Raw genomic sequence first — 27118 nt, forward strand, 5'->3', positions numbered from 1 at the left:
ATTTAGCATGCAACACATTGCTTGAATTTTAATGAAAGAAAGGGATAGTCATTTTTCTTTGAACTATGTTTAGACAATTTTTGCCTGTCTGTAGAAAAATCTTGATGAACGCTGATTTACCTTGCCAACTCCCAAAAATATAACCTTTATAGATACTTCATCATTGTTTTATCAATTGTACTTACTATGCTTATTTTGTTATAGACTTTGAATTTTGTGTGTTTTAAAATGGTCAAAATAATTATCACCAGTCATGATTTGGGCTGGGAAAATCTATTAAGTATACTAGCTCACTCAGATGAAGTTATGGGCAATGTATGAAAGTACCCAGGGGTAGAGTAAAATTTCATAAACTGTCACCTTTAGGTAGATTTACAGGGATTCCATTCTACTGTTTGCTTCACTTATTAGAATTGTTTTGAAAGACTTCACAAACTGCATTATTGTGGAAAAGACAGAAAAATGCCTTCCAAGATTTGGAAGATCTTGTCTTACTGTTCTCCCTTGAATTATTTCCCTCAACCTGGAAGGAAACTATTTCTCATATTATGCTTGTTTGATTCATCATGGTGATTAAAAGTGCTGTTTCTGGAACCTAACAGATCTGATGCTTGATTCGTATCTTTACTATTTACCACTAGCTTTAATAATTTTGGCAAGTAACATAACCTTTATAACTCATAATGTAGTAGTCATAATAGTGGTAATAACAGTCATACCCTGTATTATTGTGAAGATTAATTCAATATGCATGAAAATTTTTCAGTAAAATGCAGGACACACAATGTATTTGGCAAATTTAATTAAATGTCAAAATATTGTGTCAAACAGCAAACTCTGTAGCCTAGATCACTTTTCTGATATATCCAGTGACCTACTTGCTATCTTTATCTGGAAGTTTAAAAATACAAGCACACCAGATTAAAAGTCACATCTGTACTCTTTTCCCTCCAAACCCTGCTTTTCTTTCTTCTATTTGCAGGTAGTGAAGACATCCAAAGAATTGCTCCAATTAGAGACCCAATAGTTATCTCTGCCTCCACCTTCACAGTAAGTCTTCATATTCGTGACTCAGTAAGGGTCTTCTATCTGCCTAATAGCACTAGAGACGGGTCCACTTGTCTATATTCCTACCTCTCTGCCTTTTATTTTAAGCCATCATCATGTCTCCAACAGAAAGTGATAGCGAAAGTTCCTTCAGTCATATCCTTGACTCTCTTTTCTTTTTCCGACTTATCTGTTTTTTCTGCATGGAAACCAGAGTCGTTTTTTAAAAAAGATCAAATCATGTATTTTCTCCACTTAAAGGAAATGACTCTTTTACCACATTGTTCTTAAACTGAATTTTAAAACACTTAAGTTTTAAGTTTCTCTAAATTAAAATTGTAGAAGCCCTGAATTTTCTTTGCATTCTTTCCCCTTAAGCAATATAAAGTAAATAATGTATAAAATGACAACATATAATATTAGGAAATACAATAATTTTTATTTTTTCTTATAATAATAATGATTATTACTATTTTTTTTTTTGAGATGGAGTCTTGCTCTGTCACCCAGGCTGGAGTACAGTGGAACCATCTTGGCTCACTGCAACCTCTACCTCCTGGGTTCAAGTGATTCTCCTGCCTCAGCCTCCTGAGTAGCTGAGACTATGGGTGTGTGCTACTGTGTCCAGCTAATTTTTATATTATTAATAGGGACAGGGTTTCACCATGTTGGCCACGCTGGTCTTGAACTCCTGATCTCAAGTGATCCATCTGCCTCAGTCTCCCAAAGTGCTGAGAATACAGGAGTGAGCAACCAATCTTTAATGGATCTTGTTCAGAGATACTCTCCCCTACTCCCATCGCCACCTCCAAATGTGTAATTGACTCACTTTGCTGGTTCCCCTAAGTACATGTTGAATAGGCCTCAAAAGAACAGAGCACCAAGGCCATTCTTAAGCCTCTAGCTTTACTTTCCAGCCCCTCTTGTAACTATTTCTTTCACATCAGCCAAGAATCCAGCCATTTTAAGTTGTGATTTTCTGCCTTTCTGGTAAGCATTCACAGTCACTGTTCCATTTACTTTGAATATTTTTTTTCTTTTTTGTTAACTTATTCCTAATCTATTCTCAAGTACATCTAAATGTAATTCCCTCTGAAAGGCCTCCCCAACCTTTCTTTCCTCCTATGTTGAGACAGGATCTTACCTCTAAAACCCCATGCTACTTTGCATTTACTGCTGAGACATCATTTCAAACCGAATTTGACTACTTCATTACATGGCTCACAAGTAACTGTTCTTTTTTATGTCCATCTCAGAGATCAGCATGATCCAGTTTACTGCTTGTTTCTGTATAACTCTTAAACTAAGAATGTTTTTGTTTGTTTAATTTTTAGTTTTTGGTTTTTCACTTTTAAAATTATTGACAAAAAAGAATAATAATATTTCAGGATACATACAAATTTTATAAAATGCATATTTTAATTTTTTGAAATAGAGTAATACTGTAAATCATCCACTCTCTTTCATGTACACAATGCTTATGATTGCTTTTGCACTACATCTGTGGAGTAGTTACAATAGAGATCATATGGTCTACAAAACCTAAAATATCTAGCTCTTTAAAAAATATTTGCCCATGGCTGGTCTATTATATCAGATGTCAAATTTCTTAATGGAGAAATTATGTTTTCACAATTATACCTTAGTCATCTGCTGCTCACTGTAAACATGTTAGATTAATACGTGAATTAATAGGAATGAATGAATTTAATGAAAATGAATCAGTTCAATTTATTTAGCTGAAAGCGAAGTATGTCACCCTGGCTCAATCTAGGAAAAAAGAGACAACTGAAAGGAAGTACGTTAAGTCACAAAATAAAAGAAAATATTGAAGAATGAGGCCTTGGAGAGGATAAGATCTAGCATGGTTCATGATATCTTAGTAACAGACACCATTGGATAATCCCCTGGAAGTAAAGTGATTAACTTTAAGTTCATATTCCCAGGAGAAATAATCAGACCACCCCTTCACTAGGGAAGGGAATCACTTTGATTGGCAGTTCAATTTAGATATTATACAAGCTTGAAGTGGACATTCCCAGCAATACTACTTCTAAAAGAAAATCAGGGTTCCAGTACCAGAATAAGGAGTGGTATTTATGCCAGCTAGACAACAAAATGGCAAGCTGTACCCTACAATAGAAAAAATGGGAGTCTTTTGGATATATACCCAGTAATGGGATTGCTGGGTCAAATGGAATTTCTATTTCTAAGGCCTTGAGGAATCGCCACACCGTCTTCCACAATGGTTGAACTAATTTACACTCCCACCAAATGCCAAATGTGGGTGAAGGGGAGAAGAAAAGCAAAGCACACTGCCATGTGTGTACCTACGCAACTGTCTTGCATGCTCTGCTCATGTACCCCAAAACCTATAATCCAATAAAAAATTAAAAAAAAAAAAAGAAAAAATGGGAGTCAAAATTACTTTAAATGGAAATATCTGGAAATTAGACTACATTTGCCTGTTCTAGGACATCTGTCTTCTATCAAATTGAAGAACAATTTATTCATAATTGTCTTACTCATTCTCATGAATTAACTAGCTTGGTTTTACATTATTGTTAAAAATGAAACCATAAATGACATTATTTATAGAATACACTGAGTGTCCTCTCCTTCTGATATTAGAAATATGCCTACCTGCCAGTTTAATTGGAGAAGATAAAACCATTATTTTGTTCATCAGAGATTTTACAATAACAGAGAAGAATTGGATTGCAACTTAGTGTATGATGATAAATACACTGGTTATAATGTAAATATGAAATTATCTAATTTCCAACATTTTTGTGATAAAGAGGTGACTATGGCATATTAGTGATGTCATGATAAAGGAGATGTCTCTAATACTCTGAGAAACACAAAAGAAAAACACAAGTGATGGGCATTAATAATCCCAATATTCTTTATCTTCTAGTATTTTTCTTTTCATTCACTTACTGAGTTCTGACTGTTCTCCCAGCTCAGTATGACACATCTAACATTATAACTTTTCTCTCAACTGTTAAGCTTGAACTCTCTGAAAAACCTATATTCCTCCCTGAATAAGGCTGTACTGACAGCTTTTGGAGATCATTTAAGCTGTTACCACAATTATACCACTTTCATTCCAGTTGGGTACCACATATTTGAATCAGCTTTTGTATTTTTAATTCATGCGTACCAAGTTCTTAAAGTGTCCACTTTGAAAAATGCCTGAAGGATTCATATGCAGCTCCGACAGGAGTTCTTTTTATTTTTGTTGTTACTTCCCAGATAAGTAGCCCTAAATTTTTTACTCCTTTCTTACAATGACTTCAAATGAATGTCTCATGTGCAAAAGTTTATCTCATTAAGAGAGACAGCCATTTAAAAAGCTTACATGAAAATCAGCATTTTGTAGTCTTTTTAGTCACTAAATCACAACTGCTTAAAAAAATCATATCGAATAATGTTCAGCCCTTGAGAAGAGAAGAAAAGAAATCCAGCTTAACTTTACATATCCACTTAACTTCCTTAGTGAAGCAAAGTAAATTTATTTTATGATACATAATACCACATGTATATTATAGATATAATTACTACTTAGCTGATAAAAGATAAAAAACATGTTATTTGTGTCTACTTTCCAGATAATAAATTGATTGCCTACTTCATCAGCTTACAGTTAAGCTTTCTTTCAATTAATTTATATTTTAGATTGGACAAATCACTGAACAATTATTGAACAGAAAACAAAATTACATATTTACTAGTTAAAAATGTCATCTTAACCTTCTATATAGACTATATTTAGACCACACTATAAAATTTTTGCTGTGCTTCCTAATGTTTTTGATGTCTATGTTGACTTTTCTGGCCATATACTTTTATTAGCATCTGTCATAAAACAGTTACAATACAATTCAATTCTACTTTTAGATTTTTATTCAGAGAAACATTTTCAGCCCAATTGCAAACATCACTCTTGGAACCTGTTTTTTTTTCCCCTTTTGACTTAAGTATAGTTATATTTTTACTCAATAATTTTGGTTGATTTAAATTTTATGATACAGCAACTTCTTATTTTGATGAGGGTTTTTTCCTGAATATCATAATAAAGTACTCCCTTTACAACATCCTGACTTTATCCATCAGGTGACATTTTCACAGTTACTTCTGATTTGTTATGAATCTTTCTTGATATTTTGATATAACTCCAGTGTAAGTTATATACCCCACAGATTTAAAAGTGAAGAAGACTATCATTATGATCTTTGTTTAAATGCTTTTCAGAATGCTTGCATACAGGCAGAAGATATATTATTAAGGGACTTTTTTAAAGGTCTTTTTAAAATAATGGTTTAAATTTCTTAAGTGATAGAACACATATTAAAAATATATTCTTAAAAAAGTTTTAAATTAGTACTTTATTATCAAAAGCAAAAAGGAATTTTTAAAAATTAAACCAAAACCACAAAGTCTCCAAACATACAGAATAATGTTTGCTTGTGCTAATAATAATATGTTTATGTGTATTAATTCTTATACTATATGGGCATGTGTAATTTGAAGAATACAAAGGAAAAACTATCAGATGCCATTTCTGCAAATCCTACAAGTCAAGACCTGGTTTGCAATTAAGTGTCCATGAGGCCCTATAAAAGGCCAGTTTCTGAACACAAACTCAGTAACATAGAGGCTCTTCCACCTGATAAAGTTACAATTCTTATTTTTATTGCAAAGATAAAAAGGAGTAGGTAACTCTTTACAACTTTATAAACTCTAGTGTATAGAAAGAAAAATATTAAGGACAATATAATTTTTTACAATCTTACAATTTTATTTTACATTTTATGGAGTGTAGTTATCACTAAGTTTATACACAAATATCTAATCATGTCTTCTTCCAGGAACATAGTAGGATGCTAATTTTTGGCCTTGTATTTAATTCCAGCAAATGGGTTGCAAACTGAGTGGGCTTTTTTAAATTTTTAAATAAACAGATGAAATTTGTGGATATTTGTCATGTACAACATGATGCATTGAAGTATGGATACAGCATGGAATGATGAAATCTAGCTAATGAACATATGTATTGCCTCACATGCTTATTTTTGTGGTGAGAAGACTTTGCTTTACAGCTATTAGTAGCATTTTTGAGAATACAATATATCACCATGTTGTACAATATATACTGTACAATAGTTTAAGAGTAAACTTATTTCTCCTGTGTAACTGAAATCTATGACAATAGTGTTAAGAATTTCCTCATTTAAAACAAATTAAATAGGTGAGCTAGTTTAACATTTCTACTTGATAAGAAATACATATATGCCCATTGTTGATTGCATATTTATGATAGAATAATTTATTAATTACATATTTTATAAACCAATGTGGAATAATTATTGGGCAAGAAATATTTTAACTATAAGGTAATTATTTACTATGTAAATCTCCCTATTATAAATCTATGGAGTTTATACCCAAATTTGGAGAACAAGCAGGAATTAGTGGGGAGTCATGAGAGTAAATTATTAAATAGAACTCGGAAGAATTTGATAACCTGCTTAATACTAAGACTCACAATCTCTACATCAGGACTATCCACACTAGGTGTTTTCATTATGCAAATTGTTTTGCTTAATAAACATTTAATTGGTTCTTACTGTCTTCCAGGCACTGTTTTAAGTGCTTTATAGAAACTGATTCATTTATTTCTCAAATTGACTCTATGTGACATGTGCTATCATTACCCTTCTTTACACATGAGGAAATTGAGACATGAGAAGGATGTGTAACATACCTAGTGTCATGCAGCCAGTAAGAGGCAGAGCCAGGGTTTGAACTCAAAGTTTGTTCCCTGTTTTCATGCTCTTTATCTCCACAATGTACTACCATATGTGAAGATTTCCTTTTCATTATTCATCTATAATTATTTAATTTTTTTAATACAGATAATTAAAAGACTGGTCAGGTTAAAGTCTCCAATTCAACTTATCTCCAATTTGGCCTACATATCTAAGTATCAGTTCTAGCTTCAGCATTCAAATCATCATCATCACCATCATAGTCATCATTTTTCGTATCTTAATAAGTGTTTCACTTGGTCACATTTAAATAAGAGCTTACAAACATTCACTAGCTATCAGGCACCATGGAAATTACTTTGACCTTTATCATTACCACTTCAGACTCTTTCTAAAATCATAGAGGAAATTAAAATCAGAAAGCAGCTATGCAATTACCCAAAAAGAGCTGAGAGTTCAAAGGAGACTTATGTTAGATGTTGAAATGCATTATGTCATTATGTAACACAGAATTTGCTTTCCTGAGTGCTCTATTTCCTAGGCTGAAAATAAAAATTACATCACCACTCACCTCAGTAATGGCTAATAGAAAGAGAAAATTATTTTCCCTAATGTGCAAGTTGGCTTAACAATGAAAGTTGACATTGATAAGAAAATCTCAATTAGATTAATCCAGAGTATAAACTAAAGAATTATCCTTCTGTTTGACTTCATTATTCACTAGTTCCTGGCAAATCTTAAATTACTGAATTTTGGTAACTGATTACTAATGTTTACCAATATTTAAAATATATATATGGACTCACAGTCAAAAACTTACCTTCTTATAACTAGTAGTACACAAAATCAATTGAGAAATTTTTCTCATTTCTTTTTAAAGATTCCTACCTGTTTAGCTTGTTTCATCTATGACAATATCAGAATATTAATAACATAACACACAATTTAAAAATATAATTAATTTTACAAGTAAAGCTATTTTTGACAATATTGGCCAGGTATATCTATACAGAGGAAAATTACTGAATTTTTAAAGATAGGATTTATTATTTGCATGTAATGTAAAAATCCAGTAAGTGTTACTGAGTTTCTTCCTTCCCTTCCCCATCCCTCACCTCAAGATATTAAGGTACTAAGCACTGCCAATTTTATCAGGTAAGCAAACTCAACTTCAGTTGATTAGCTAATTATAATAATAAAGTCAGTGAACTTTAACTTTATATAAGCTGCTGATAATAGTCTCTCCAGACAATTAACTCCAACTGGAGTGCCGTGCTAGGCATTGCTTAGAGAGGTCATAGAAATAACAAGAAATCCAGTGGCTATGAAGCAAATATGAACAATAACCTCTCAACAGGCATCTTCATTATCTTTCTCCTGTCACTCCCACTCAATCCATCGTGCACAATGCAACTTTATCTTTCTATATAACATAACATTGTATTACTATTTAAGCATAATTTTCTTTATGGCATTCCCATTTTTGAAATTATAAACTAGCTTTTGCATACAAATACAGACGACAGTATATCAAGCACCCATGTATCTACCACCTATTCAAGAAAAAATGATTGACAAAATATAAGGTCCTATATATTCTTGTCTTCAATTTTATTCCAGTGATTGCAGAAGTAATCACTTCGGAATTTGTCATTTGTCATTACACATGGTTTTACATGCTGACTATATGTGTGTATATTCACAATTAATATATAATTTTTTTATATGTAAATATTAAAAGGGGCATCGTGTTATATTGTTCTTTGTTTACAATTTTGTTTTCGAGTTTTATCCATGCAGGTCTATAATCCTTAATTCATTTTAACTAAAAGATTATCCAGTGGAATCTTGTACATAATCATTTGTTTATTCATGTTATTCCTGTTGATATATATGTATGCATATATGTGCATATATATTTATATCTGTATGTGCAATAGTTATATCTATATACATAGGTAGATAAATAGGTAGGTAGGTAGATGTTCTTACCACAATACAATGAATTTTTTTCACACAGGTCTCTATGTGCACAATCATGGGAGTTCCTCTGGGAAACATGCTGAGGACTGGAATTGCTGATCTTAAGTTATGAGCACTTTAGGTTTTCTAGATATTGCCAAATTATTTTCCAAAGTGTTTCTACCTACACTTCTACCAGCCCTTTATAAAAGTTTCTGTTTTTCTTCTCCAAAATTTGGAGATGTGAGCTTTTATATTTTTGATAATTGCTGCTTCTAAAATGTAAACTCATTATTTCTTTATATTTTTATGCTTTAAAACTCATTGTTAGTCTGAGGATTATGGAAATTAAGAGTGCATTATGGCTTATTAACATTTATGAGATGCTGTTCACACTCTGGATTGAAGGATTTAAAATATTTCATCAATTGTTCCTACTTCGGGTACAAATTTTTATTAATTAATTATCTATCTATTTATTTATTTTTATTTTTTGGTTACTGAGTTTTGCTCTTGTTGCATAGGCTGGAGTGCAGTGGTGTGATCTTGCCTCACCACAACCTCTGCCTCCTGGGTTCAAGCAATTCTCCTGCCTCACCTCCTGAGTAGCTGGGATTACAGGCATGTCCCACCACATCCAGTTAATATTTGTATATTTAGTAGAGACATGTTTCTCCATATTGGTCCAGCTGGTCTCAAACTCCTGATCTCAGGTGATCTTCCTTCCTCAGCCTTCCAAAGTGCTGTGATTGCAGGTATGATTTATTTTTTATACTATTTGTCCTCAATGTGTGGTTCCCAGAGTAGCAGCAACATTGCCTGGTAATTTCTTAGAAATGCAAATTATAGAATCGCATTTCAGATCTACTGAATCAGAAACGTGCAGAGGAGTTGGAAGAGAGAAACCCAGCAGTATATGTTTAAATAAGATGATTTTGATGAACACTAACATTTGAGAACCACTGATCTTCACCATATTAGTGCTGGTCTTCCTGATACCTCCATTTCCTACCCCTTTCCCACCTTTCATCATAACTGCTTGAATGCTTTACCCATGCTGTCTCTTAGCATGATACGCTTTCTTGTCTATGGCCCATCAATTTGAAACCTTTGCTAAGCTCTGAAATCTTTGGGATCCTCTGGAAATACAGTTAACATGCTCAGTTACTAGCCATGTTGAAATAGTTCTGTCCCCTAAATGTAATCTTGCTATTTCACATTTCTGAGCCTTTTATTTGTTGAAATTTATTCTGTCCCATTCCATCCATGAGAAATTCCAGTTTATCACATCTCCTACTTGGAGAGTTTATGCAGAACAGAAACATGTTCATAGCATGGTATGTACAGGAACATACATGTATGATCATACCAAACACGAACATACACGTATGTTCCTGTACATACCATGACTCTGACAGCATTTAAACATGTCTGACAGAATTATATGTTTACATGTGGTAGCATGATCACAATTATATGTTTAGATGTCTTTTTTCCCATCTGGGTTGCAACTTCTTTGTTTTGGTACTTCCTAACCTACTTCACAGCAAGGGATCCATCTTACACACGTTTAGAGAATGACTCCATTTTGTTCAACATTTATTGAGTATATAATATGGATCTGATTCTTTTGTAAGTCCTAGGGAGATACAAAGAGACTACAGCATTGGTTCAGTTTGTGAATTGCTTATGGAATTCATTCTAAGATGAATGGTTCCCAGATCAGTAGCAGCATTGCCTGGTAACGTCTTAGAAATGCAAAATATGGAATCGCATTCCAGATCTACTGAATCAGAAACTTGCATGGGAGTTGGCTGAGAGAAATCCAATTGATCCCTAAGGATAAGATTTATCCTTTAGTGAGATCTTCATTGAAAATTCTTACAGTAATCATTTTCTACTAGTAAAATATTTTTTAGTTTGCAATCTTCGTGAAGTTTGTGGACTAATATAACATGTGACACTGTATATTAGTTGTTTCATGTATGTCAAGCCTTTTCCTCTAGAATCAATTTTAAAGTAACTAAACATAAAAGTGTGTTTTCACGTCCTTTAGCAACTCCCCAAAGGCCTAGCACAGGGCTGGGCCACACTGTATCTAATAATGTTGTCTTGATGTTCTCTTCATTGTGAGGAGAAAAACAAATGGAATTGCATTACATTTTCCTTGGATATAATTGAACATTAAGGGCATATTGCTTTTCATTTATTTACTAAACCCAGGCAGTTATATACTTACTCTATGGCACTGGAAATAACAATACAATATTGCAGCTACTATCTGCCATTATAAGCAATAATTTGACATGAAACTGCTTGCATGTTTTTAGAATTGGAACAAGAAAAATATACTTTTTTCTCATCATATTTTTCCAGAGTTTCTAATACAAAAACATAAAATTCTCCCCCAAATTTCATATTTTTAGTACCTGCATCACCATGTATTTACTGTGATTTAAAATGGTAAGATTATCAGTACAGTTTATTAACTTCATAGCTAGTTTGGGACTTCCAATTGAGACCGTAACAGCACTATTAATAAAAGTACAGTGTTTTATGATTAACATGATGTTTTCACTTTGGATCAACATTTTGTCTTCTTTATCATGTTCCCCCTTAATCTGATCCATAGAGTAAACTGGTCCTTGATAAATGTTTGCTGAGTGGTTCATTGGCTAAATAGATGATGTAATCTCATATGTTTCTCACATGAACCCTATTTTTCTCTTATTTTGCAGATGGGAGAATACGGCTTTGGGAAGTTAGGAAGCTTAGACATCACACAGCAGCTGAACAAATTCTTGATTCTGTGATTCTAAATATCCTGCTTGTACTACTGCTTCCTTACTATCTCTTATGTTAAGCTTAGATGAAAGATAGAAGTAAGATAATATTGAATCAAAAGAAACTCTAGCTGTAGTGTTCTTTTGAGATCTGATATTTGATTTGCAGTCTGTGTTTGATGTGATACAGTTTTATTAAATGCATGGGAATAATACTGGGTTGACCTGTAAATGATCAGGGATATCATGAGATTCACAGTTAAAGGAAAATAAAGCAGAAATGTCTTTGGATTAGAGAGTATCCCTCTAATTTGGTTTCTGAAAATGATTTTCAGAAAGCAAATTGAACAGAAGGAGCTAAATTGTTAATTCTGCAGCATATAGGAGGAGCAGTAGTGCTCATTTAAACATGTGGCAGAGTTGTCACACCTGCAGGCCTCACAACAGATTGTGGGAAATGTGACACCCCATGTTGCCAGTCTGGGATAGCAAATTTGAATTTTCTTCATTAAAGAAGTGAATCCCTGCTGCTGTACAAACTTTAGAAGCTTCACTTTTCCTTTACAACAGCATGCTTGCAAGCTTGGAAAACATTCAACGACCTGCTTCAAGTCAGAAAGTGAACTTTAAAAGTCTTGATCTGCGGCGGCAAAGGTCTGTTTGAAACAGCGAGAGTAGGTGATTGCATAGCATGTCTTGTTGAAGAGTTTGGAGAGTAAGTGCAATGTGGCATAAATGAAGTCAGCATGGTACATATTATTCAGACAGTATAATGTGCTTCTAAGGTGATAAAGCAACCATTGGATGAGTATATTCCAAAGGAAAGAAAACAATGAAAGATCTAATTTAAGGTAAAAGCAGTAGGAAAGCAAAGCTTGGGGATAAGCACTTCTTTAACAGGGCTGCTGTGTAAAGTTTCTATAGCATGTAAAACATGAGGCCAAGATAATGCAGAACCAGACCATTGAGTTAAAGTACAAGAAAGAGAAAGCTTTATTAGGTAAGTCTAGTGTACTTTTACACATGCCGGGAACTCCTCAAACCCCGTAATTTAGCTTGTAAAATCATCACCATCATTCCACAGTATCTCATAGAAAGCCATTCTAATCAGTATAATCAGATTTTTTCACTACCAGGTCTGTTTCTCTTTTTCTGATATCTAGCTAAAACTATGATTAGATGATAAACATAATAGTCACAATGCAATATATACCCTACTTAACTGTGAAATTATTTATTTTGTCTTTATAACTACTGTTCAGATTCATCTGTTGCTGCAGGGAATTGGGAACTTAAGAATATGAACAATGTATTTGAAACTGTGCTTTGTTCTTTGTATTATCCTGAGTTTAGTTCTCTGTCATAGGCTTGGAAGCGACCTCTAGACATTAGATCATCGGTTCTGCTTGAGGCAGGATAGATTTTCGCTATGCCAGATGGTAAGGCATCAATCAAAAGGTTCCAGGAAAGGAGATCTGCAAGTTTCCCTTGGAAACTTGTTCCAGTGCCAGTGTTCCTAATCCACATTAGTATGTTCTCAAACATCTCCTGTCTGCTGATCCATACTCCAGGAATGTTCTGTCAATAACAGCAATGATCGCGAGCATCCTAAATCCCATCAGCTAAAATTTAAATCATCTGCAGATGGCCAGCTGCTTAACAGCATCCTTTGTACAATAACCCTTTATATATTTAAGACTTTCAATTGTCCTTGGCAAAGGATATCATATAATGCAATGCGCAACTCTGGGCACAAACATAATGCAGATTGCCTAAGAGCAACCCAGCCTTAGGTTGGGTTGATTTTCCCTTAATGACCATAAATGGCTCACATCCATTCCTGATTTCTCACTCACTCTGTGTTGTAACTAATGACATAATGTTTAGAGATAGCTAGTTGGGGTTAAAGTACAAAATCTTTCTCTTTGGAGGTTACTTTATCTTGATTAGCATGTTAGTTAATCAAGCTACCTTAGTTAAATAGACATGTAGCTTTAGGGCTAAGTATGTCAACATTTTATTTTTCACAGATATTGTTAACAATTGGAACAGGCAATTGTTCAAGCAACAGTGGAAGAAACAGAACTAAACTAATGGTTCCAAGCTCTGTAGCTTCTCCTGACTATGTAACGATGTTTTTCACAAGCATATGGGAGAGAGTTAAGTGGCATAGACATGGTACTGTGTAAGAAGGGGATGGTTGCCTAACTACACTCACTCTGAGTAATGAAACTTCAATTCTTAGAATTAGGATGTGGTTATTCAGTCCATCAATATGCCTATATGTTTTGACATCTAGAGCCTTTATATATATATATATTTTTTTTAAATGCACTTTAGGTTCAAACGGGGTACATGTACATGTCATGCAGGATTGTTGCATAGGCACATACATGGCAATGTGGTTTGCTCCCTCCATCCTCCCGTCAATTAAATCTGGCATTTCTTCCCATGTTATCCTTCCTCAACTTCCCTACCCCACACTGTCCCTCCCCTAGTCCCCCACAACAGCCCCCCATGTGTTATATTCCCCTCCCTGTGTCCATGTGTTCTCTTTGTTCAACACCTGCCTTTGAGTGAGAACATGTGGTGTTTGACTTTCTGTTCTTGCGTCAGTTTACTGAGAATGATGGTTTCCAGATTCATCCACGTCCCTACAAAGGACGTGAACTCATTGTTTTTTTATGGCTGCATAGTATTCCATGGTATATATGTGCAACATTTTCCTTGTCCAGAACGTCATCGATGGGCATTTGGCTTGGTTCCAGGTCTTTGCTATTTTTAACACTGCTGCAATGAACATACATGTGCATGTGTCTTTATAATAAAACAATTTATAATATTTTTGGCATATACACAGTAATGGGATTGCTGGGTCAAATGGAATTTCTATTTCTAGATCCTTGAGGAATCGCCACACTGTCTTCTGCAAAGGTTGAACTAATTTACACTCCCACCAACAGTGTAAAAGTGTTCCTATTTCTCCACATCCTCTCCAGCATATATTGTCTCCTGATTTTTTTAATAATCACCATTCTAACTGGCATGAGATGGTATTTCAATGTGGTTTTGATTTGCGTTTCTCTAATGACCAGTGATTATGAGCATTTTCTCATGTTTGTTGGCCTCATATATGTCTTCTTTTGAAAAGTGTCTGTTCATGCCCTTCAACCACTTTTGAATGGATTTGTTTTTCTCTTGTAAATCTGTTAGTTCTTTGTAAATTCTGGATATTAGCCCTCTGTCAGACGAGTAGATTGCAAAAATTTTTTCCCATTCTGTTGGTCGTTGGTTCAGTCTAATGATTGTTTCTTTTGTGTACAGAAGCTGTGGAGTTTGATTAGGTTGCATTTGTCTATTGTGGATTTTGTTGCCAATGCTTTTGGTGTTTTTTAGTGATGAAGTCCTTGCCTACTCCTATGTCCTGAATGGTGTTGCCTAGTTTTCCTTTTTTAACTTGGGGTTTATTAAAGTGACTAAAGCATTTCTTGAAATTGAATAAAATTGACTTTGAAATTAAAGCATAAATCTATAATAGAATATAAAGAATTAATAATACATAAAGGAATTATAATGTCAACCTCATTTCTATCAGAGGAAAAACTATTGTAATTCTTTTTGTACACTTTGCAGTTTCCTTATTAAATGAATTCTCTTTAGAAAGTACCAAATTACCTTCCCTTAATCTACCTGGTTAGAAAGCTCTTTGTTATTTCAGAACTCTTTTTGCTAAACATGGGAAGTTTTCATGCTCATCTTGTGCAGTTTTTGTTTCTAAATCTTTATAATTTGATTTCTGTGGGAGGTGTTGCCTTCCTCCAGCAGGCTCTGCAAAATATCAGGCCTCATACTTGCTGGTTAACAAAAATGGCTAAATTTGGTATGCCTCATTGTCTCCCTTTTTAAACTAAGCTTGGGCTTTCTTGCAAAGTGTCTATATTTTCCTTTCCATTGTATTTGTAGGCACTTTTGCAATAACTAGGGATATTTTCAAGCTGTTTTTATGGAAAAAGCTACTTTTCCTTCTTGGAGTACAAGCTGAAAACAGCTTCCTCAGTTCTTTAAATATTAACATGTTTTCTGTATACATTAAGAGTTCTTCATTATACCTATATCAAGAATAACTTTAACATCCTGGGGACTTAGTGTTAAATAAATGCTATTTTATCTTATTTGGTAAATGTAGCTAATTTCTCAAGAGCTAAATTTCATATCTGCTGTGGATAGAAAGTGTCATAATGTATAATGTGTTAATATGTATTATATTTATAGGCTTACTATAATCTGAGAGAGTATGGTACTCAAAATATATGTCATATGAGCCCAAGAACCATTTCCTGGAAAACAGTGTTGCTTCAGTGCCAGCAAAAAAATTTCTAACAAGGCACTCAATTTATAATATCCAATATTACATGTGAATTAAAGCTCGTACTTAAGAATGAATATCAGGAGGGTACTAGTTATGATGATCACAGTATCAGTTAGGCTCTCTGTTTCAGGTAGCTCTCCCAATTTATTTGGAATGTTATTTTAATTATACAGAATTTTAAAAGAATCACACATGTAATGAGCATTATGCTTGGTATAGACCATACTCACCCACTGACACATAAAGCCTAGTGCTCAAAACCCACGTTACAATGACAGCTTCATCTTTCATAAGTCCTATCATAGCTTTTTTCTTTTCTTAAATTATATTCTATCAGAAATCCTTTGGTCTCTTTTCATGCCATGTTTCTGTTTGAAAAAGAAGTTTCCTGAAAATACACTTAAAAACAATTTTCCTCTAGAAAAAAAAATTTTTTTGATATTTCCTTTCAAACATCCATCTCTGCCACTTTGATCATGAGATGTTGGAAGTTGAAGCGGTACATCCAGCAAGGTTGATTGATAACCCCTGATATGTTAAAGAAAGCATGATGAAGATGGGAAATCAAATTTTACAGCGATAATTAAGCCATAAAACAAATTACATGAGAGGGAAGGAGATGAAGACGATACCAACCAGGAAGCCATTCAGGATAATTAAACACAGCATTACAATCCCAGAATAAAAGTGTACCCTACTCAAAATATGTCCATGATTAGAGGCCAGGGACATAAGGTTCAACTGGATTTGTGTCACTTTAAGGTGATCTATAGTAAGCAAAATCCAGGAATAAATTCCAAGGCTTAAAGATAAAATAATTCTGTTTCTGGAGTAACAAAGAGAAGGGGAATAAAATCATCAAACATGTTAAAAATATCAAATTAAACATTTTAAAAAGTAGGAACAATTACAAAGGCTAATGGCTTAACCTATATTATGAGAAGATCTTTTTTTTCCTGAAAGGTTAAAAGTAACCTGGAAAAGGGTAAGCATATTTATGCTAATGATGAACAATTTGAGTGCTATTCCTTATACACATTCTGTTTGGTACACAATATAATTTAGATCCCAATATTAATTTAAAATGTGATTTAAAAAAAAATGCCTGCTAGCATGTATTGTGGTGCAGTAGATATCCCTGGTTGCAAAAAAAGGATCAGTGTTTCATTATCAGTATCTTCCTGAACAATGATTATTGAAGAATATCCCCAATATTCCTGAGTTTACAGTTAGTGAAGAAGAAATACTGCCTTATCTTTCAGTTGGTAGGAGCAGAGGATTACCCTCAGATATATGTTTTCAAAACTGATATTGAGAGACATGTTTTCTAGTTTGATCTGGTAGAATCCATGGAAGCAGAGCTTATTATCAGTTTCCTTTGAATTGAGCAAACTTACAGTTGCTTCCATGTGGTGCTAAACTTGTTCATTCAAGCACAACTTCTGATTCTTTTATATACAATCCAATCCCCAGGGTTACAATCTAAGCTTATTGAATCCCAGTCTGTCTTTTGATTCCATTCTTCTTTAAATTCTTTAGTATCTCCTCAAACTATTTGGTTTTATCATTCTTTTTTATGATTTTTTGATTTTATACATTAATGGTTTTTGCCATGCTGACAATCTTTCTTCATGCTGAGTTTGGTTGGTGAAAAATCCTATAAAAATAAAGTTGCTTTCTCTCTCCTGCTGTTATCCTTGACTTTTCTTTAAATCATTATTATTTGCATCTTTGGTTCCTACGGATTTGGTTTTTAAAGGTGTTATAGCTATTTTTTAAATGAAAAATTTCTAGGTCTTTATTTTTTCCAGTTTGAAAAATTAGACATTTTTTTAAATCACTCTGAGAATTTCTTAACAGCAAGAATAGTTCTTCTACTTATGGAATTATAATTATAATAACTTTTCGGAAGGTTATTTTTCCTTCATAGATTGACAGAATTTCGTCAGCCTGACCTTGTTCCTCTTTTAATAATAATAACAGACCAAATATTTAGTTAATTAATTTGTCTTCAGTGTGCATATGTAAGTTGTTTTCAGAGCTCAAAGTTTCAAGTAAACACATCACAGCAGGTAACTTACTGCAACAATATGGTTTGCCAAGATTTATCTAGTCATGGCTTTGAAAACAAATCATTCTGGATTCTAAAGTTATGTGATTAAGGGAATTATGTTGTTGTTGCTTGAGAGGTGAAGCTGGAAAAGAGGTCTGGATTTTTAAAAGGATTATCTATGCCCAATAAAGAGATAGAAAACATTTCTATTGCCTGTGACTGTCCTGGAGAGATGATCATGAGAGCCTCTATGCATACAATTTTAGCTCTCCTCAGAGAGATCCTGAATTCAGGTGTTGGGTTCTCATGCACAAAATAATCCACAAATCATACTTCTGTATTTCAAATATAGCAGTGATACCTAAAAAATTAAACCCTACTACATCATCCAGCTTTAGGTTCACATTCTATTAGTTTCAACTAATTAAGAGTATTTTCTCTAAAAGTCAAAGAAAATCCTATTATAGAATGGTATTTGCGGGCCAGGCGCAGTGGCTGATGCCTGTAATCCTAGCACTTTGGGAGGCCGAGGCGGGTAGATCACGAGGTCAAGAGATCGAGACCATCTTGGTCAACATGGTGAAATCCCGTCTCTACTAAAAATACAAAAAATTAGATGGGCGTGGTGGCGCGTGCCTGTAATCCCAGCTACTCAGGAGGCTGAGGCAGGAGAATTGCCTGAGCCCAGGAGGCGGAGGTTGTGGTGAGCCGAGATTGCGCCATTGCACTCCAGCCTGGATAACAAGAGCGAAACTCCGTCTCAAAAAAAAAAAAAAAAAAGAATGGTAATATTTTCTAGGGTGGGGATAAAGGTAGTTCAAAATGCTAGTAGTTCCCAGAAGAATGTTCCTAAGCTCTCTTACTCAAAACCTAAGGCAACCAAAGAATAAGTAAATCATTATGTCTGGGGCTCATATTCTATATTTCTGTTTCAAGGTAATGTCATTTTTACTCAGAATGATTTACTCCAGTGATTCCCATAAGAATTGAAAGAGGAGGAGAAGGTAGCAGGAGGCATTTTTAAGATGGAATTTGAAAACGACTTCAATACTTTTTTTTTTTTTTTTTTTTTTGAGACGGAGTTTCGCTCTTGTTACCCAGGCTGGAGTGCAATGGCGCGATCTCGGCTCACGGCAACCTCCACTTCCTGAGTTCAAACAATTCTCCTGCCTCAGCCTCCCGAGTAGCTGGGACTACAGGCACGCACCACCATGCCCAGCTAATTTTTTGTGTGTGTTTTTAGTAGAGACGGGGTTTCACCATGTTGACCAGGATGGTCTCGATCCCTTGACCTCGTGATCCACCCGCCTCGGCCTCCCAAAGTGCTGGGATTACAGGCTTGAGCCACCGCGCCCGGCCCTTGAATACCTTTTTTAACTACATATGGCTCACATCCCAGGAGATGCATAAACACAGCCTAGTAAAGCTATACTGCCACCTATGGTCATTGTATTCATTTCCTATTGCTGCAACCAGATCACTACAAACTTAGTAGTTACAAACAACCCAAATTTAGTATCTCTATTATTGGGTTAAAGTAAGTGTGGCAGGTCTGGTTCCTTCTGGAACCTCTAAAAGAGTATTAATTCCCTGTCCTTTTCAGGCTTTAGAAGTTGCCCACATTCCTTGGCTCAGAGCCCCCTTCCAGCAATGATATTATTTGATCTCTGTTTCCATATGATGTCTTTCACATGGCCACCAGGCAGAATAATATTCTTCTCTATAGTCCAACAGAATTCTTTTTACATATGCCATTGTTTAAGCATTTGTTACATTGTATGGTGTATTAGTCTGTTCTCAAGCTGCTAATAAAGACATACCCAAGACTGGGTAATTTAAAAGGAAAATATTTAATTGGTTCACAGTTCAGCATGACTGGGGAAGCCTCAGGAAACTTACAATCATGGTGGAAGGGGAAGCAAACATGTCCTTCTTCACTTGGCAGCATCAAGAAGTGCCAAGCAAAAGGGGGAAAAGCCCCATGTAAAACCATCAGATCTCATGAAAACTGACTCACTATCATGAGAACAGCATAAGGGTAACTGCCCCCTTGATTAAATTACCTCCTACCAGATCTCTCCCATGACACATGGGGGTTATTGGGAGCTTGAATTGTATTCAAGATGAGATTTGGGCCGGGACACAGCCAAACCATATCATATGGTAAATATATATTAGAAATACTCCTCAAGTTATGATGAAGTTATAACCTATTAAACCTATCATAAAGCTGAAAAGTTGTAAGTTGAATGATCCTAAGTGGGGCCCATCTCTATATACCTTTCTTTTGAAATAAACCCTTTGGCATCAAAAACAATGCTTCATTTCCTTTTGGATATCAGTGTCTAGCAAAATATCTATGATACAGTAGATGCTTAATAAACATTTACATTAATTAAATAACTAAAATACTTTGTATTTGCCAGAAGAAATTTTATAGCTCTGTGTGAAGGAGAGATACATGCCATGAAGGATCAGTCCAAATTTTCTAGGGAGGAAGACCTCATCTGTTTTTAATGACATGGATTGTGGTGCTTCAAGAGGAATGAAACTGTTCTTCCCTATTCCAACTTTCAAATAATAAAATAAAATAAAATGAACATAGGCATCTCACTGCTCATCTATCTTTGTCTCACTTATAATGTTGATTCTACAGCCAAAAACAAAACAAAAAACATTTCTGAATCTCATTTTTAGGTTTTCTTATTCTAGGATCTTTGCATAGAAAGAAGCAATAAAGAATCATCATATAGATGAACACTATTGGGCATTTGTCATAAAAAATGTAATTTTGAATGGTATTTCAAAGAATAAAATCAATCTGTAAGTATTGAGCTCTCTTGAAAATTAAAGAAGCTCATATAACAAGTTTTAGCAGTCATATTGGAACTTTTAATGTATAACTCTATTATCATTTTCCTTTAGTTTGGATAATACCTCATTGGATCATTCAGGTAAGAAAAACTAAGAAGCAAGTTGCATCTTCCTTGACATTTATTGAGAATTCTCAGCTCAAATTTATGAAATGTGGGAGTTAGTGGAAGAAAAGAGCTTTTTCAAATGCTACTGAACTTTGATAAAGAGAAAATGGAAATTTATCTCCATCTCTTTGATCTTTTAAATCTGTTCATGTCAAAATACCCTATCTGTCAAATAAGAAACGGTTGTCATTTCTTTTGTAATTCATTTATTTTGAAATGTAAGAGAAAATCTTGATGTATTATAATTTATTTTTATTTCTGAAGTTCTCCTGAGAACAATTTTACCTAATCAAAATTAATCCATAAATTAATAGCTCCCATAATGAGAGACATTGATTGTTCCTTGACAACACATAGAAAATATTACCACCCGGTTGCAGTGGTTCACAGTTCATGTCTGTAATCCTAGCACTTTGAGAGGCTGAGGCAGGCAGATCACTTCAAGTCAATAGTTCGAGACTAGCCTGGCCAACATGGCAAAACAGTCTCTACTAAAAATATGAAAATCAGCTGGGCGTCATGGCCGCAGCACTGTCTCTTAAGCCTGGGAGACAGAGAGAGCAGATCCTGCCACTGCACTTCAACTTGGGCAACAGAGCTAGACTACATCTCAATAAATAAATAAATAAGAAAATATATGAGACTGCTTTATTTCCTGAATTGACCTTGAGGTAGGGCAGTGATATGAAAAAATCAGGAAGAATATATTTTCAAATGAAAATACTTAAAACTTATACTGCCATCTTGAGAAATTAAAAATCTCTTTATAATTCAGTACTGTTTTTTTCCATCTGATCATAATAAGGCAAACTGTATAAACTCATAAATTCTCCCTCCACGTCTCATTTCATATGCTGAGTGTCCTGCATCTTAATAGCAGTTCCAAAACAACGAAAACCACAAATCTACAAGCATCACTAATGTTGGCATATATCTGGTTCTCCTCTTCAAATAAGGTATAGTTTTCTTTCATCAAGCAAATAATCCTCAGTGTCTATAGCTTTATGCTTTATTTATTTCAGAATTTAAACATTAGTAGATTCTTAGTTCATAGAACATAAAACTGCTTTTGATAGTGACACCATGTACAGTTTACAGATGAATGTGAGTTTCTCCCCATGGAAACATAGTAACCTACAAGTAATTATCTGAAAAATGTAAATACTGAAAACATTTAATTTGCCAAATATCTCTACAAGAGATAAGTAGTTATTTATTTTCCAGTGAATATAAAACACAGAGAATAACCAAAAATAAGAACATTTGAGAAAAAAGGGAATAATTATGATCAGCCAGCACTAAATGTGGATGAAATTATTTCTACTTTTGAAATACACAGCAGTCTAGCAAATCCCAAGCAGCCAAAAGCCTTTCAGGGTACAGCACATTTACACTGAAAAGTATATATACTTTCTTAGAATTGTATGGAACTCCAAGAAGCAATTAGGGCTAAAAACAGGAATAGAGCAAGATATAGATTATCCAAAAGTTTATACCAGAGAAATTTAACTTGGAGGGATATAGATAAGAAGAATGAGAAAGTTTGCATTGTTGCTTGAATAAGTGACTGATGGGTCATGTATTAATTCATAACAAGTACTTCTCTGATTGTATAATATTTCAGGCACTATGTTAATTACTGGACTTGTAATGGTAAGCAAAAACTATGCTACTACTTTCTCATTCAGCTTGGCATTCAGAGAAGCTAAATATTGAATTTGAGAAATAGAAAAAAAAAGAGAGAGAGTGTGCAAGAAATATTTTAATTCAAATGTCTGTGTTTATTTATGAACATACATATTCCAAGGAATATGATTAAAAATGGTGGTGTGATGGTGGGTTATGGGTAAACATAGTTACAAGAGGCAGAGGAAAGTCATGCAAAGGTTCCCATGAATAGATGGACTATGTGACTTCTAGTTAAAGTGATCCCCGGTACAGAGAGTGAAGTAGACAATGATACAAGATGGTGCTGTAGCTCACCCTGAAGTGGAATCCTAGTCCAAGTTCAGAGTTTCTCTGTATTCTAAGAGCAATTGGAAGTCATTCCTGTGTTTAAAGTAGGAAAAGTGTACATGATCACATTGACAATTTGAAAATATAACTTGAACTCTAATGAAAGTGCTCAGAATGGATTTAGGAAGTACTATTAAAAATCAAATTCAGTCCTGTACAGCATATGATAAAGGCAACCATTGAGAATAAGGGAAGCATATATATTCAAGGGACACTTAAAAGAGAAAAACTGAGAGCTTAGTGAGAAATAGGCCATGAGGCAGGAGGCAGAGGGAAGTGTCTAGAATGACTGGAAATATGGATCTGTGCCATTAATTGATCTAAGAGACAGTGGGAAAAGACTGTCTGTAAATTTTGTTAATATGTTTTTAAATTTAAGGTGCATTTGAGTATCCAAATGGAGATGTCAAAAAGTCACATAAATCAAAACAATATTTGCACCTGTTATTGAATCAAATCATACAGAAGAGCATAAGCAATTGTTTCCAATTTTCTTGTTTTCCTCTCCCAAGTAATCTCTTCTAAACTTTTCTGTTTTTTGTGTTTTTATTTAATTAACTCTAGTGCTAACCCATAACTTTGAAAATGAGCTCAGATTTCCCTCTCTTGATTTATCAGCTTCAGTTAATATTTACTTACAACTGATAAAAGAGGAATTCTCATCCCAGTGTTGCTATTGTAATTTTTACTTTCCTAAACTCTTACTAGGAAGAGTTGATTAAATATGATCATTTTTGCCATTTATTTATTTACATTTGTACCTCCTCCCAAATTAGTTGCTGAGCTTTATTGATTACAACTAATCATAAGTTAAGTGTTTAGCTTTTCCCCAGATTCTTCTTATCGCCTACAAAGTATTTATTTGAAAACAATGATTTGAGGTAAATGAAAGTATAACATCTGAATAAACAGGCTACAAATGCATTTGCAGTTTTCGTTAAAAAGAAGTTTGGAATATGATGTTATAACTAGAAAAATATATAAGGAGTATGCATAGTCAATGAAAATACATCTTTTTATTTTTAAGTTATTTTTACATACTTCTTAGAAGTCAAGAAAATATATTATCAGTATCTATGAAAGATATAGCCTTTTACAGAGGAAAAAAACACAAAACAGAATTCCAACAACAAAAATAGGCATGCTAATTTGAAAATATTGCTAAAATAATAATATCTTGGTGTGAAGAGTCAAATTCATTCATTCATTCAACAAATTTTTATGAACCAGAGACTATTCCAAATGCTAGAGTTCTGGTTTTAATGGACAATTGAAAACAAAGAAATATCTGTATTACCTTTTCTATAATTCTGTTTTATTTTTTCATTTTAAAAAACTTTTGTAGATACAAGGTCTCACTCTATTGCCCAGGCTGGACTTGAACTCTTGGTTGGCTTCAAGGGATTCTCCCACCTCGACCTCCCAAAGTGCTGGGATTATAGGGTTGAGCCATCATACCCAGTTCTATAATTCTATTTTTCTATATTCCCTTACTTAAAAATATCTTTATATATCCTTTATAAATATATATATATATAATATACAAACTACATATAATAGTCTTCAAAATAGTGATAACTTCACCATACACAATTGTCTTATAATAATTACACTATTATTAAGTCTTGGCACATAATGAGAAAAGAAAATATACCATCTTTATTACAAACAAGTATTTTTGCAATGTAATCAACCTTGTTACATAGGTTTTATATATGTTTTGTCTGGTTTATAGTATTTATATTTTATTTGATTCATGCTAGTCACATAAGACATCTTTATGTTAGTAATATTAATACTAACTGAACACAGTGCTCTCTACCTTAATATCTTGTCATATGCTTGACTAGGTCATACTGAATTAGCTAAAAACCTTCAAATCTTACTGACTTAAAAAAAAGGCTTTATTTCTCCCACTGTCTACATGCTCACTGCTATTTGGTCGGGGGATGTTTTCACATTTCTTGCCACTTAGATACAAGCTAACAGAGCAAACACTATGTAGAACAATTGTTATCATCATGGCAGATGAAAAGAGAGCATGGTATTCACACACAGGCTCTTCACACTTTTAAATAAAAGTGTCACACAGCACTTGTACTTATCTCTTATTGATCAAAGCAAACCACGATCACAACTAGCTTTAAAGGGACTGGAAAGTATAATCATACCAAGAGCCATGGAAGAGAATTGCAACTATTTGGTGGCCATCACTACAAAACAATTCTGCAAGTTGGATTTTTGTTGTTATTGTTTTATAGATTGAAAACTAATCCTTGAAATTCGATAACTTACTCAGGGTTACACAATAGTCATAAAGTAATGAACTATGCTACAAGATTGTCTTAACAAAAAATAGCTGCCTAATAGTAAACTGACATGGATAAAACTCAGCTTTTATGCAAAGATATGATGAATCCATTATTATTGTTCTGTTGTCTGTATTTTAGGACTTTTTGTAATTAATAACTATATGTTATTAACCCTGGATCAATATAATTCATCAAACTATCATATCCACAGATCTTAACCATTAAACTGATTCATACTCCTTTGAGGAATGTATAAGAATTTCCAATGGTATAAGCTTAAATTTTAATTAATTTTACTAGAGTTCTAAAGAATTTTTAAAAATTATATATTTTTAAATATGGTGTATATATTTATACAAATATACGCACATAAATGTTTTTACATATAATATCTTAATGTATATTCACATATTTGGGGTGGTTTTAATACAACTTATTTCAATGTGAAGGAAAATGTAAAGTTTTTGAGGTCTTATAGCATTATGATTTTATGAAGTTTATTTTTCAGTTATTTTGGCATTTAAACTAGGAATAAAACAGGTATATGCTGCTTGATGAAACTGAAAAAATACTCCCTAACTTTATATATAACAGAAATCATATTCAAATAATTATGGAATTTGATCTGCTCTGATAATTTATGGACGCATTTCTCCATCAGATGGTACTCTTTATCATTTGTCAGAAGACAACTCATTGCTATAAGTTTAATAAATAAATAAGTTCAATATACAGGTAATCAGAATAAATAATTATGATAATGGACATGTTACATAAAACTCATTCTTAAAATTCTTTCCCGTTTTCTTGTAAATTCCGAAAGGAAGAGAGATTATATGTATATAAAAATGGCTGTAACATGAATAAGAAATGAGCTTTGTCTTCAAGAAACTAAAATATTGTAAGTAGGGAGATATAATAACTCACATGAATGAACTAGATAATACTGAATGCATAAAATGTGTGGTAGGAATTTCAAGACAAAAAGAAGAGTTCAGCAAATGAAAGAACATCCTTTACAACAGTCGCTTTTCTGCCTTCGGACCCAGCAACTCATATCATTTAGGATGACTGGCTGAATCAGCACTCAGACTCTCAGAACAAAGCATTTCGAGTGTTAATTTCAATGGAAAATAGAACACATTATGCTTTTTTACTAAATGTGTCAGTTATTGTAAAAATCTGGAAATGAATGTTAGAAAAGATAAAAGTGTACATTTTCATATAAAAATTGCAAATTAAATATGTGACCAACAACATGACTTCATCCTCCTGCCTAGGAGAATATGAACAATTTAAAAGTATCACCTAGTCCCCAGAAACCTGAAATTACATCAGGTAAACTCACAAACAAAAGCTTAACCTGAGACCTTTGGGATCACTGTGGCTGATGACTGTGATTCAGGACATCAATCACTGATGTAGCAATTTTTGGCCATTAGCCCCACTTACACAAATTTTGAATAAATAATGAAAGATAATTGAGGAAAATGCCCATATGATAAACCACAAAACCCTACCAGGCTTAATCTATAAATATAGAGTATAATTATTTATAATAGCTTATAACTGAGTCCCCTTGAATAAAGCTCCTAACACTCACCCCTCCTTCTAGAAATAAAGGTGGTTATATCAACCGTAGTTTCACTCTTCCCTGAAAAACTTCATAGGTGGCATCTGACAATTTCTCAAGATCCAAGTCCACAATTAAATTATCTTTCAAAATGTTAAGCAATAAATAAAAGCTCTGTACCTTTTTAAATAAATTATTTTTAAAAATATAACTGCAGCCCTGGTGACAGAAAATAAAAAGAAAGCTAA

Source organism: Callithrix jacchus, chromosome 9 (assembly GCF_049354715.1).
Source record: "Callithrix jacchus isolate 240 chromosome 9, calJac240_pri, whole genome shotgun sequence".
Taxonomy (NCBI): domain Eukaryota; kingdom Metazoa; phylum Chordata; class Mammalia; order Primates; family Cebidae; genus Callithrix; species Callithrix jacchus.